Source organism: Gossypium hirsutum, chromosome A01 (assembly GCF_007990345.1).
Source record: "Gossypium hirsutum isolate 1008001.06 chromosome A01, Gossypium_hirsutum_v2.1, whole genome shotgun sequence".
Lineage (NCBI taxonomy): Eukaryota > Viridiplantae > Streptophyta > Magnoliopsida > Malvales > Malvaceae > Gossypium > Gossypium hirsutum.
In genome coordinates this window covers 89557763-89569696 of record NC_053424.1, presented here as the reverse complement: position 1 = coordinate 89569696, position 11934 = coordinate 89557763, and the positions used below count along the sequence as shown (strand labels likewise).

Here is an 11934-nt window from a genome sequence, read left to right as displayed (position 1 = left end):
CATTTGATTATGTATTTTATATATTATAATATTTAACCTTTTTATATAGTTTATTTTCAAATATATATTTTCTATGCATGTATATATATCATATTATCATTTGATGTATTTTGAACTATTGCATTATATTTTTTATAATTTGTAAATGTTCTATTTATTCATTTTTTTAGTATATGTCATTTATCTTATTTGTGCATAGTTTCATTTTTTTATGCTATGTTTAATTATTTCTTTTATGTGCTATTTTATGATATATATTGTTATATAATTTTTGCATATATTATGTTTTTTCTTTTAGTTTACTCATGTTTTTATTTGTTTATTATCTTATATTTACCCTAGTGTGATTTTTTTTATTAAACGTATGTTCATGTTATTTAGTTTTGTCTTAATGATATTATGTTCGTATGGAAATGTTAGAATATTTTGTACATCTATGCTTCGTGATGCATTAATATGTCATCCTAAAACGTCATTTAAATAATATTCCAAGGTTTTTTTAAAAAAAATAAAAGGCAATGCTTGATGTTTGGAAACTTCGAGAAATAGTGTCCTAACATGCTGGTTTGATATTTCCCGTTTGTCTAAATGCCTAAAGTATCCTTCTAAATAGATTTTGTAAATCACGACATGATTTCAGTTACGAGGGTTTAAGAATATCGTGTCCTATCATGTTGGATGTGATGTTTGTATTCTTTCGGAGCTAAGGAATTTCAATTTTTTAACTTAAATAATTTCGATTTTAAAAAAGGGATCTTATTTTTTAAATCCTTTCAAATTTTTGACATTAAGACAGAAATCTATTCAATTTGGTACCAATTTTGGGCATTGCAAGGGTGCTAATCCTTCCTCGTACGTAACCGACTCCCAAACCTATTTTCTTAATTTTCGTAGACCAAAACGTTTTATAAGGTGATCCAATCACACCTAAAAAGGTTGGTGGCGACTCTCATTTTCATTTTTCAAAAAGTCGAACCTCGTTTTTCAAACCTCCCTTTAAAAAATGGTTTCGACAGCTTGGCAAATCCGCTGGGGACCTATAAGAAAGTCAAGCCGAAAATTGATTATTTTCTGTCTTAATGTCGGAAATTTGGAAAATTTTTAAAATATGTCATTTTTACATGTGTTAGTTGCATATGTTTGTTATTGTTTACGCACACATTGCATTTTCATGACCGTTGTGGTCACACCCTTAAGTGGGAGTGAGAAGCTATGCTTTCGTGAGGTTTTCACCTCCGCATGAGCTAGTGGATTTCTTCCGGGATACATCCGTACCTATGTCTTCGTGAGATTTTCATCTCCGCATGGCCATAGGGAAATGTGTCCCCCTGAACCGAACTTGGTCCATATGAGCCTATAATTGGTGAGGATCGAGGAATCTGCCGGTTCAGGTACCCTTGCTTTAGAACTGAACTACATATAGTGAACTTTAAGTGCTTGCCCCGGGTAGTATGATGATGACCTTTAATGCCTACTTTTATAAGTTCTAATTTATTATATTTTTTTATATATGTGACACTAACTTGTTTTTATTATTTTGCTATCATTGCATGTCATTTATCATTAAAAGGTGTCGATTCAAGGTTCGATTTCTGAGTTAGAAAGTTTTGTAATGGGGAACGAATATCTTAATAAAGTGGAGGACAACTCTTTCGTTTGTGCTTGGTCAGAGAAAACCCAGATAGAAAAAGGAAATAGTGTCACCGAAGGATACACATCAGAATTATGGGACTACACTCTCATTAGTGTGATGCAAAATAACCTCCAAGAGTTAAAGGAAATATGGGATTAATGGAGTAACGAAGCCAAGCAATTGTTCTACAACAGTTATGGGGAATTACAGTATTTGCTTGACATGAAGATAGATGAACAATTCAAGGTGAGCGTGGGGAGTACTGATGGACACTTCTACCATTACAGATGAAGATAGTCACCTCGTGGATGGTAGGGTATAAGACTTACAAAATTGAATTGGATGGAAATAATTTTGCTTATGATGGTAGAAAGGCTCACTTACTATAGAACCGCTACCAAACAACAAGCTGAAATTTACTGTGGTACTTTAGGATGTTGTACCTATCAGAAATAATGGAAATGCAAGCCCTGATGGCCGGGACAGCCCAAATGAGCATGAAAGAAAGAGATTAAAGAAGATCGTATCGTTTAAAGACCTTTAAAGTGGAGATTAGTTATACTGCGAAGATACCCATGCAAGCAATTCGAAATGTTCTGTGGAGGCAGAAATTTAACGACTCTCAAGAAGCACTGAAGATGTTTGATAACATTTTAAGGCAGTATGCTGCGAAGCTGGAATGCCTATTTGTTCGCCAATCTTTCTTTCAAGGTAATCAGAGCAACTTCATAGACATTGGAGGAGGTGTCTTTGGCTGCAGAGCTTACTTCATAGGTGAAGCCGTAATTCAAATTCAAGAGATAGCTGATCATTTACAAATACTGGTTGAAAGGGCAAGCACGTTGAGCACCAATATAAAGCGGGGCAGTTCAGATAGAGGTCGAGAGTTAGCTTTGTTATTAGATAGGGTTAAGACTCTGGGCCTACGAGCAAAAGCGTATTTGTAATCCGTTTTATAAAAAGACTTTTGTTCCTTAAATAACGTTTTCTAAAATGAAACTAAATCGAGATCGATACCTTTTTACATTCATGCATTTGCATTACATCAAAGAAAAGAAGGTGTTGATTCGAAATTCGATTCCTAAATAGAATAGTTTGTTATAAGGAAACGAATTTCTTGATAAAGTGGATTATAGTGCGGTCGTCTGAATATAGTCCAAATAAACACGACGAGTGAAAGTTGATAGTCCACGGAGGAATACATGATGTAATTGCCAGGGATTCAAGCCAACAAAGGTTATCCAAGAGCATGACGAGAGAAAGCCAGAAGTCTACAAAGGAATAACATGAGTTGATTTAATTGCCAACGAAGATTATCCAAGAGCCGGCACTTTTTGATGAGTATCATAGAGATAAACAAGTAAGAGATCGAGGCTCAGATTAAGCAGCAAGGAGTTAGCAAAAGACATCTTTTAGAGAATTTACAGGATTCGACCATGAAGAAAATATCAGCGTTTACTTGGACTATGAAGGGCAAGACCACATATGTAATCTATTTTCATGTAAAGAAATATGTTTTCTAGAAAAGTTATTCTAATGGAATTGAATTCAAGATCAACATCTCCTTTTTTTTTGCATTCATGCATTTGCATTGCATCACATCACATGTATTTAAATCCATAAAAAGACCTTAATTAAGGTTTAAAAGAGAAAGAAAAAGAGAGAGAGAGAAGAGGGCTACGACTGAGTGAAAAAGAAGTTGAATGGGAATTAACGACGTTCCTTTACATATCCCCGAATTTTGTGTCAGGGGGGATAGCTTACCCGGAGAAGGGGGTGTTTGGAAATGAAAATCATCCCATCAATGTCATACATGAGGAAGGGACTAAACAAAGAAACCTTGAGGGCATTCGCCCTTACGAACCAGGAAGTTCTTTAAACAATTGGACTGTAGAAGAACTTCCTGTAATCTTTAGGAATTTTACGGAGTAATGTTCAGAACACTCTTGTTGCTCTAAAGCCTAGGAGTAATGAGATTTCTTTTGAGAAGTGGGCTCATGTTCAAACATTTTTATTTTCAATAAAACATATTTTTATTATTCATCCGAGTAAATATTCTTCCATTCTGATTCTTTTGACCTTTGACATTCTTTATAAATTTTCATTCCATGTAAATAGTCATTCTTGAATTCATTCATTCCTTGTATATTCTTTTGTGTGCCTATTATAGATCCCTAGATATCAATGACACGGGCAACGATACTACAGATTCAGAGTTCCTTTTGAGTGTGATATGTGTTTAGAGGAATCTCAGTACTTTGAAGGTGATAGAAATTGTGACTTGTTTCTGAATTTGTTGAAAATGGTTTTTACCCCATGAAGTGGTGGTAGGAAATATAGCCTTAGAGGAAGGAAAGATTGCGAAATTGAAATTAGCCGAGGAGACAAAACAAGACCTTGTTGAGACTATTATGGGAATTCAAAAATGTGGTCCAAAGACGCATGCAAGAGGATTTGCAATTGCCAGGGTAAACATGAGGTTTTGGGGCACTGTTGGTCCACTATGGATAGGGGCATCAGTTGTACAATGAATGTCAAATTTAAAGGAGTCAAGACTTATGGGGCATGTATGTTATGGGCCTGAGCTCGTCAAAAGTTTCAAGCTGACAATGACTCATCTTTGTGGACGTCAACTACTCCATTAAGAGGGGGAGATAGCTTCATATGCCAATATTACAAAGTCAAAAGTCATCTATTTCAAAAAAAAAAGATTATATATAACTGTACAATGCCAAAAGTTTGTAGTCTTTTCAAAGATAATGCGCCATACCACAGTACAACAAAGGTTACCAAAAGAAAAAGAAAAAGAAGGAAAAAACAAATTACAGAAGATGACCGAGACTGGTAAAAATTGGCATAAGAAACTACCGCCTACTCTCTATGCTTACGCTAGGGCAAACACCCTCAATTCCAGTTGTTTCAAAGGTTCCAACCATCATCCTTGGAATGGGTGCATTGTTTGGCTTTCCTGAGCAGTCTGATATGCCATCAATAGCTGCGATGGTTACTCCAGGTAGTGGCCATTGATTTCCAGCTATGGGGAATCAGGCCGTACGTAGTCTTTGAAGCTTAAAATGATAGATTCTTTCTTCAAAATCAGTTTCTAACAAAGTGGATGACGGTATCATGAAGGAAGTTCTCTTAGACTTCTATACAAGTTCAGGGAAGAGGAAACCTGATCAAATCATTATTTTCAGGGATGGGGTTAGAGAGTCTCAATTCAATCAAGTTTTGATCAAGTTGTTGAGGCTTGCAAGTTCCTTGACGAGAAGTGGAACCCTAAAGATTGTGGTTATTATTGTACGAAAAACCATCATACCAAGTTTTTTTTTCAGCAAGGATCTCTTGACAATGTGCTACATGGTACTGTCATTGACAACAAAGTATGTCATCCAAAGAACAATGATTTTTACCTTGGTACCCATGCTGGAACGATTGGAATCACGAGGCAGACCCTTTATCATGTTCTCTTAGACCAGGCTGGGTTTTTGACTGATGATCTGCAAGAGTTTGTTCATTCTCTATCCTATATGTATCAAAAGAGCACCACAGCTATATTTTTTGTGGCTCCTATTTGCTACACTCATTTGGCAGCTTCACAGTTGGGGGCAATTTATGAAGATTAGGGATGCTTCAGAAACATCATCGAGTCATGGTGGGATGTATGCTCCGGGAGTAATCTCTGTACCACAGCTTTCCAGGTTGAAGGATAAAGTCAACAACTTCATTCTTGTCTGCTGAGAATCATTGAACCATCTTTTTGTAGTGATTGAAAAACAACAGCCAGGACTGCTACTGGGGCAATCCCTTTCTTATGGGTTTATGAATCAAGATTTTTCCTCCAAGCTTTGATGGAGTCAAGAATTGAATACCTCTAGTAAACTTAACTTGAAAGTATTCATCCTAAGCAAATATACCAAAAATGGATAACACAGACTTATGACAAAGAAGGCTCGTCCAAAAGAATTTCATAAAGGAAACCTTGTGCTGAAAGATATCCTTCCCATGCAAAAGGATGTCGAATTGGAAAGGGTCATATGTTCCGAGGAAGGCTTTCTCTAGAGGTGCACTGATTTTGACAAGAAATGGATAGGAAGAATTTATCTGATCCAGTAAATTCAGACTCGGTCAAGGAGTACTTTGTCTGAAGGAGAAGGGAAGCCAAGGTGAAAACCCGCAAAGGGCACTTTAGGACTTCTATTTCAAAAAAAATGGGGGGAAAAGAAAATAAAAAAAGAAAAAAGAAAAATAAAAAATAAAAAGAAAAAATGGAGAGGCCAAGGTGAAAACCCGCAAAGGGCGCCTTGAGACCAAAGGGGTTTTGAGTTGAAAACCCGAAAGGGCAGCTCAAATTTGGAAAGTCATGCAGTGACCTTGCTATACTGGATTCGACGAGAAGTGAAGTACGTTACATATCGAGGCATCAACGAATTACTTTGGATCTTTTAAACACATGTTGAACTCAAGAAAGTCTTCATGGAGCTGGTGTATAGACGCTCAAATGGCGATATCTGGGGCATCTGATTTCTGTCCTATTTACTATCTTTGGATTCTTTTTCTTCGCAAAGATATGTTCTCAGTTTAATCTTTTTGCATTCCTTCCAATAATTTGTCCAAATCTAATTATCCTCAGGATCAATTTATTTATCTCCCATTATTCATAAAGCATGTTGCATTGAAATAATGATAGATGAACTAAAATATCTTCACAAACGAAGTTTTGCATATTACTCTAGAAATTTCTAGATAATACAAGAAACTGAAACAAGACAATTGTTTAAGGGATTCTCATATATATGGGTTGGAGATACTCGAGACATTTTCTTCTTCAGTCCAAAAGGTGGTTGGACGTTTTAAGCAATATTGATCTTAAGAAAGGATCATTTCATAAACATCTTCAGTGGGTCGTAACATTTGGGGAATGGTACGGTAGACCAAATTGATGGAGAAGATTCGAGGCATACGAGCAGAGTATGATTGATATGTCGAGAAGAACGAGGTGGAAAGCTCGATAGATGAATGAGTGATGACGTCCGAAATAGGAGTTATTTCATAAACATTTGCATTATAACAGGTTTAATTAGGAGCATTTGACTCATTTCGATCATAGCATCCTAATCATTAGGCATGAACTCATATGCATTATACAGGTTATGTTCTTCAAGGGGCAATGAAGATTGATGTGCCTTAACTCCCTAAGCAGTAGGGCAATAGGCTGAAGCATAGCAGATTTGACCTTCAAGTATTTATACTGAAGCAGATCCAAGATGATTTGGCATATTTGTATTGGCAGAGAGCAGATCGAAGACAACAGATTTGGCGTCTCTGTATTGGCAGAGAACAGATCGAAGATGACTGATTTGGCATCTCTGTGTTCGGCAGAGAGCAGATCGAAGACATAACTGATTTGGCTTTCATGTGTTTACGTTGAAGCAAATCTAAGATGATTTGGCGTCTCTGTATTGGCAGGGAGCAGATCGAAGACATAGCTAATTTGGCTTTCACGTGTTTACGTTGAAGCAAATCTAAGATGATTTGGCATCTCTGTATTCGGCAGAGAGCAGATCGAAGACATAGCTGATTTGGCTTTCATGTGTTTACGTTGAAGCAAATCTAAGAAGATTTGGCGTCTCTGTATTGGCAGGGAGCAGATCGAAGACATAGCTGATTTGGCTTTCACGTGTTTACGTTGAAGCAAATCTAAGATGATTTGGCGTCTCTGTATTGTCAGAGAGTAGATCGAAGATAACAGATTTGGCATCTCCATATTCGACGGAGAACAGATCAAAGACATAGAAGATCTAACCTTCAAATGTTTTCACATCGAAGTAGATCCAAGATGATGACATCAAAAGATGACTGAAAATAAAGACAAAAATCATTATGATTTGTTTGTTCCTGAAAATATTTTATCCCCTAACCACCGACGAGAATTGCGAATTTGAATTTCTTTCAATTCCAGGGATAAAAATGGTATGCATAGAAATGCAGTATTTTTAAATAATGTAAAAAACTGTGGTCAAGTTTTGCGTTTACAAGGAGCAAATCGAAGACGTAGCAGATTTGGCTTTCACGTGTTTACGCTGAAACAGATCTAAGATGATTTGGCATCTCTGTATTGTCACAGAACAAATCGAAGAAACAGATTTGGCATATCCATATTCGACAGAGAGCAGATAGAAGACATAGCAGATCTGACCTTCATTGAAGCAGATCCAAGATGATTTGGCATCTCTGTATTAGACGGGGAGCAGATCGAAGACACAGCAGATCTGACCTTCATTGAAGCAGATCCAAGATGATTTGGCATCTCTGTATTAGACGGGGAGCAGATCAAAGACATAATAGATTGGACCTTTATTGAAGCAGATCCAAGATGATTTGGCATCTCTGTATTAGACAGGGAGCAGATCGAAGACATAGCAGATCTGACCTTCATGTGTTACATCGAAGCAGATCCAAGATGACAGATTTGGCATCTCTGTATTAGACGGGGAGCAAATCAGAGATAACAGATTTGGCATCTCTGTATTAGACGAGGAGTAGATTGAAGAAGCAGATTTGGCATCTCTATATTAGACGGGGAGCAGATCAAAGATAACAGATTTGGCGTCTCTGTATTAGACGGGGAACAGATCAAAGATAGCAGATATCGCCTTCCTGAGTTGCAGTGAAGCAGATTGAAGCCCTCAAGAGGCCATTTAAAGAAGATCAAGGATCAAGAACTCAAGACTCGGCAAGCCCAGGCAAAATTGGTCCTTTTATAGTCTTTGCTCTATTCCTGTTACACAGCAATGAGCAAAGAGGGGCAGCTGTAGACACTCAATTTTGCCCGGGCCCAGAAATAAGTCCAAAAACAAAAATATAATAAACCCAAAAAAAAACGAAGTCCAAGTTCAGTCCAGAATTACAAATATAATTTGGCCCGATCGGAATGGCCCATTACTTGAAAAGATTTAAGGTCCATCTACAAGTTTGACTCATATGGAAATATAATCTTCAATGATATGCAATCTTAGATATGATATGCAATCTTAGATATGATACAATCTTAGATATGATTGCAATCTTAGATATATATGCAATCTTAGAAGATATGATTTTGTAATCTTAGAGATTTAATTTGTAGATACATTTTAATCTTAACCGTTGATGTAATTGATCTGTACCGTTGGATTTGGGGAGGCTCAACTATAAATAGAGGCCTCTCCCCTCATTGTAAAACAACTGGACTTCACTTGAGTTTTGGGAAGCAATAAGAATTCTTAAGAGCATTCACTCAAATTTCTCTCCCTCTTGCGTTCTTACTCTTTGTGGTTTGTTCTTATTTTATTCTTCGTCTATCTTAGTTTTTCAACCTTTTTTTTATTTTAATTTCTTCATTTTTCAAATATGTATATTTATTCCTATCTTTTATACATTTGATTATGTATTTTATATATTATAATATTTAACCTTTTTATATAGTTTATTTTCAAATATATATTTTCTATGCATGTATATATATTATATTATCATTTGATGTATTTTGAACTATTGCATTATATTTTTTATAATTTGTAAATGTTCTATTTATTCATTTTTTAGTATATGTCATTTATCTTATTTGTGCATAGTTTCATTTTTTTATGCTATGTTTAATTATTTCTTTTATGTGCTATTTTATGATATATATTGTTATATAATTTTTGCATGTATTATGTTTTTCTTTTAGTTTAGTCATGTTTTTATCTGTTTATTATCTTATATTTACCCTAGTATGATTTTTTTTTATTAAACGTATGTTCATGTTATTTAGTTTTGTCTTAATGATATTATGTTTGTATGGAAATGTTTGAATATTTTGTACATCTATGCTTCATGATGCATTAATATGTCATCCTAAAACGTCATTTAAAATAATATTCCAAGGTTTTTTTTTTAAAAAAAATAAAAGGCAATACCTGATGTTTGGAAACTTCAAAAAATAGTGCCCTAACATGCTGGGTTGCGATTTCCCGTTTGTCTAAATGCCTAAAGTATCCTTCTAAATAGATTTTGTAAATCACGACATGATTTCAGTTACGAGGGTTTAAGAATATCGTGTCCTATCATGTTGGATGTGATGTTTGTATTCTTTCGGAGCTAAGGAATTTCGATTTTTTTAACGTAAATAATTCTGATTTTAAAAAAGGGATCTTATTTTTTAAATCCTTTCAAATTTTTGACATTAAGACAGAAATCTATTCAATTTGGTACCAATTTTGGGCGTTGCGAGGGTGCTAATCCTTCCTCGTACGTAACCGACTCCCGAACCTATTTTCTTAATTTTCGTAAACCAAAACGTTTTATAAGGTGATCCAATCACACCTAAAAAGGTTGGTGGCGACTCTTATTTTCATTTTTCAAAAAGTCGAACCCCATTTTTCAAACCTCCCTTTAAAAAATGGTTTTGACACATATAACTTGGCCAATTTTTGAAAGAAATAGTCTATCCTTACCAGAATAAAATGGGCAAACTTGGTCAAACGATCCACGATGACCCTCACAGTATCCTTCATAGTGGGTGTTAAGGGAAACCCACTAACAAATTCCATAGTCACAATTTCTTACTTCCATAGGGGAAATTTAATAGGTTAAAGTAAACTCGAAGGTAGTTGGTGCTTAGCCTTAACTTGCTGGCACATCAGACAATGAGAAACAAAATTTGTTACCTCCAGTTTCAAACTCAGCCACCAGTACAACTCACACAGATCACGATACATCTTATTTTCTCCTAGATGCATAGCATAAGGGCTACTATACGCTTCTCATAGAATAGACTACCTTAAATCAGAGTCATTAGGTATACAGACTCGACCCCGAAAACACAAAACCCCATCACTATTCAGCCCAAAATTAGTAGTACTCTCTTCCTCAACCTGTCAAAAATGTAGAACTAAAGAATCATCCCTCAACTGTTTAACCCAAATCTGCTCAATCCAAGTTGGCTTAACTTGCAACTCGGCTAACAGACTCCATAAACAAATAGACTTAGGCGAGCAAACATCGCCCTCAAATCAGACATTGCTATAGAACTAAAAGTATCGTCCACCACATTGGCATTATCAAGATGATATTCAATAGTGCAATCGTAGTCCTTAAGCAACTCTATCCATCTATGTTGCCTAACGTTTAACTCCTTCTAAGTAAGGAGATACTTAAGAATCTTGTGATTAGTGTAAATGATACACCTCTCACCATACAGATAGTGCCTCTAGATTTTTAAGGCGAATACAACCGCAACCAATTCAAAATCGTGCATGGGATAGTTGCTTTCATGTGACTTAAGCTGTCAGGATGCATAAGCTACTACCTTACCATCTCGTATCAGAACACAACCTAAACCAAAATGTGATGCACCACTATAAACCATAAATTCCTTGCCAGATTTAAGCTGTATCAGAACGAAAACCTGAGTCAAAATAAATTTGAGCCTCTCAAAGCTCGATTACTGCTCATCAGTCCAGATAAATGGTGCGTCCTTACACAACAACTTAGTTAAAGGACTTGCGATAAGTGAAAACCTCTCGACAAACCCTCGATAGTAAAGCGCTAGCCCCAGGAAACTGCAGATCTTAGAGATATTCCTAGGCTATTTCCACTCAACAACAGCCTCAGTTTTCTTAGGATCAACTCGAATCCCCTCAGAAGAAACTACATGGCCCATAAAAGTGACTTTCCTAAGCCAAAACTCACACTTACTCAACTTAGCATAGAGCTGTTTCTCACGAAGTATCTAAAAAACTACTCTAAGATGCTCATCATGCTCATCATCATTCCTAGAGTATACTAGAATATCGTCGATAAAGACCATGACGAACTGATCCAAATATGGCTAAAAAACCCTGTTCATAAGGTCCATGAATACAGCTAAAGCATTCGTCAAACCAAAGGGCATGACTAGGAACTCGTTGCCCATAACAAGTCTTAAAAGCAATCTTATGAACATCGACCACCTTAACCTTAAGCTAATGGTACCCAGAACGAAGATCTATAGAAGCCCCACAAAACTGATCAAATAAATCATCGATCCTTGGAAGTGGGCACTTATTTTTTATCGTCAATTTGTTTAGCTAATGATAATCTATACACATCCTTATAGTATCGTTTTCTTCTTTACAAACACAACTGGAGCACCCTCCATGAAGACAACTAAGATGAATGAACCCTCGATCGAGGAGTACCTGAAGTTAAGCATTTAGTTCCATAAGCTCTTTCAGTGTCATGCAGTAGGGAGCAATGGACACTGGAGCTGCACCTGATAGAATCTCGATACCGAA

The 11934-nt window shown here is 36.1% G+C and overlaps 1 pseudogene; it reads left to right on the top strand.

Moving 5' to 3' along the window:
* The first annotated feature begins 4513 nt into the window (after nucleotides 1-4513).
* LOC121206294 (protein argonaute 4-like) lies at nucleotides 4514-5344 on the top strand (annotated as a pseudogene).
* The last annotated feature ends 6590 nt before the right edge of the window (nucleotides 5345-11934 follow it).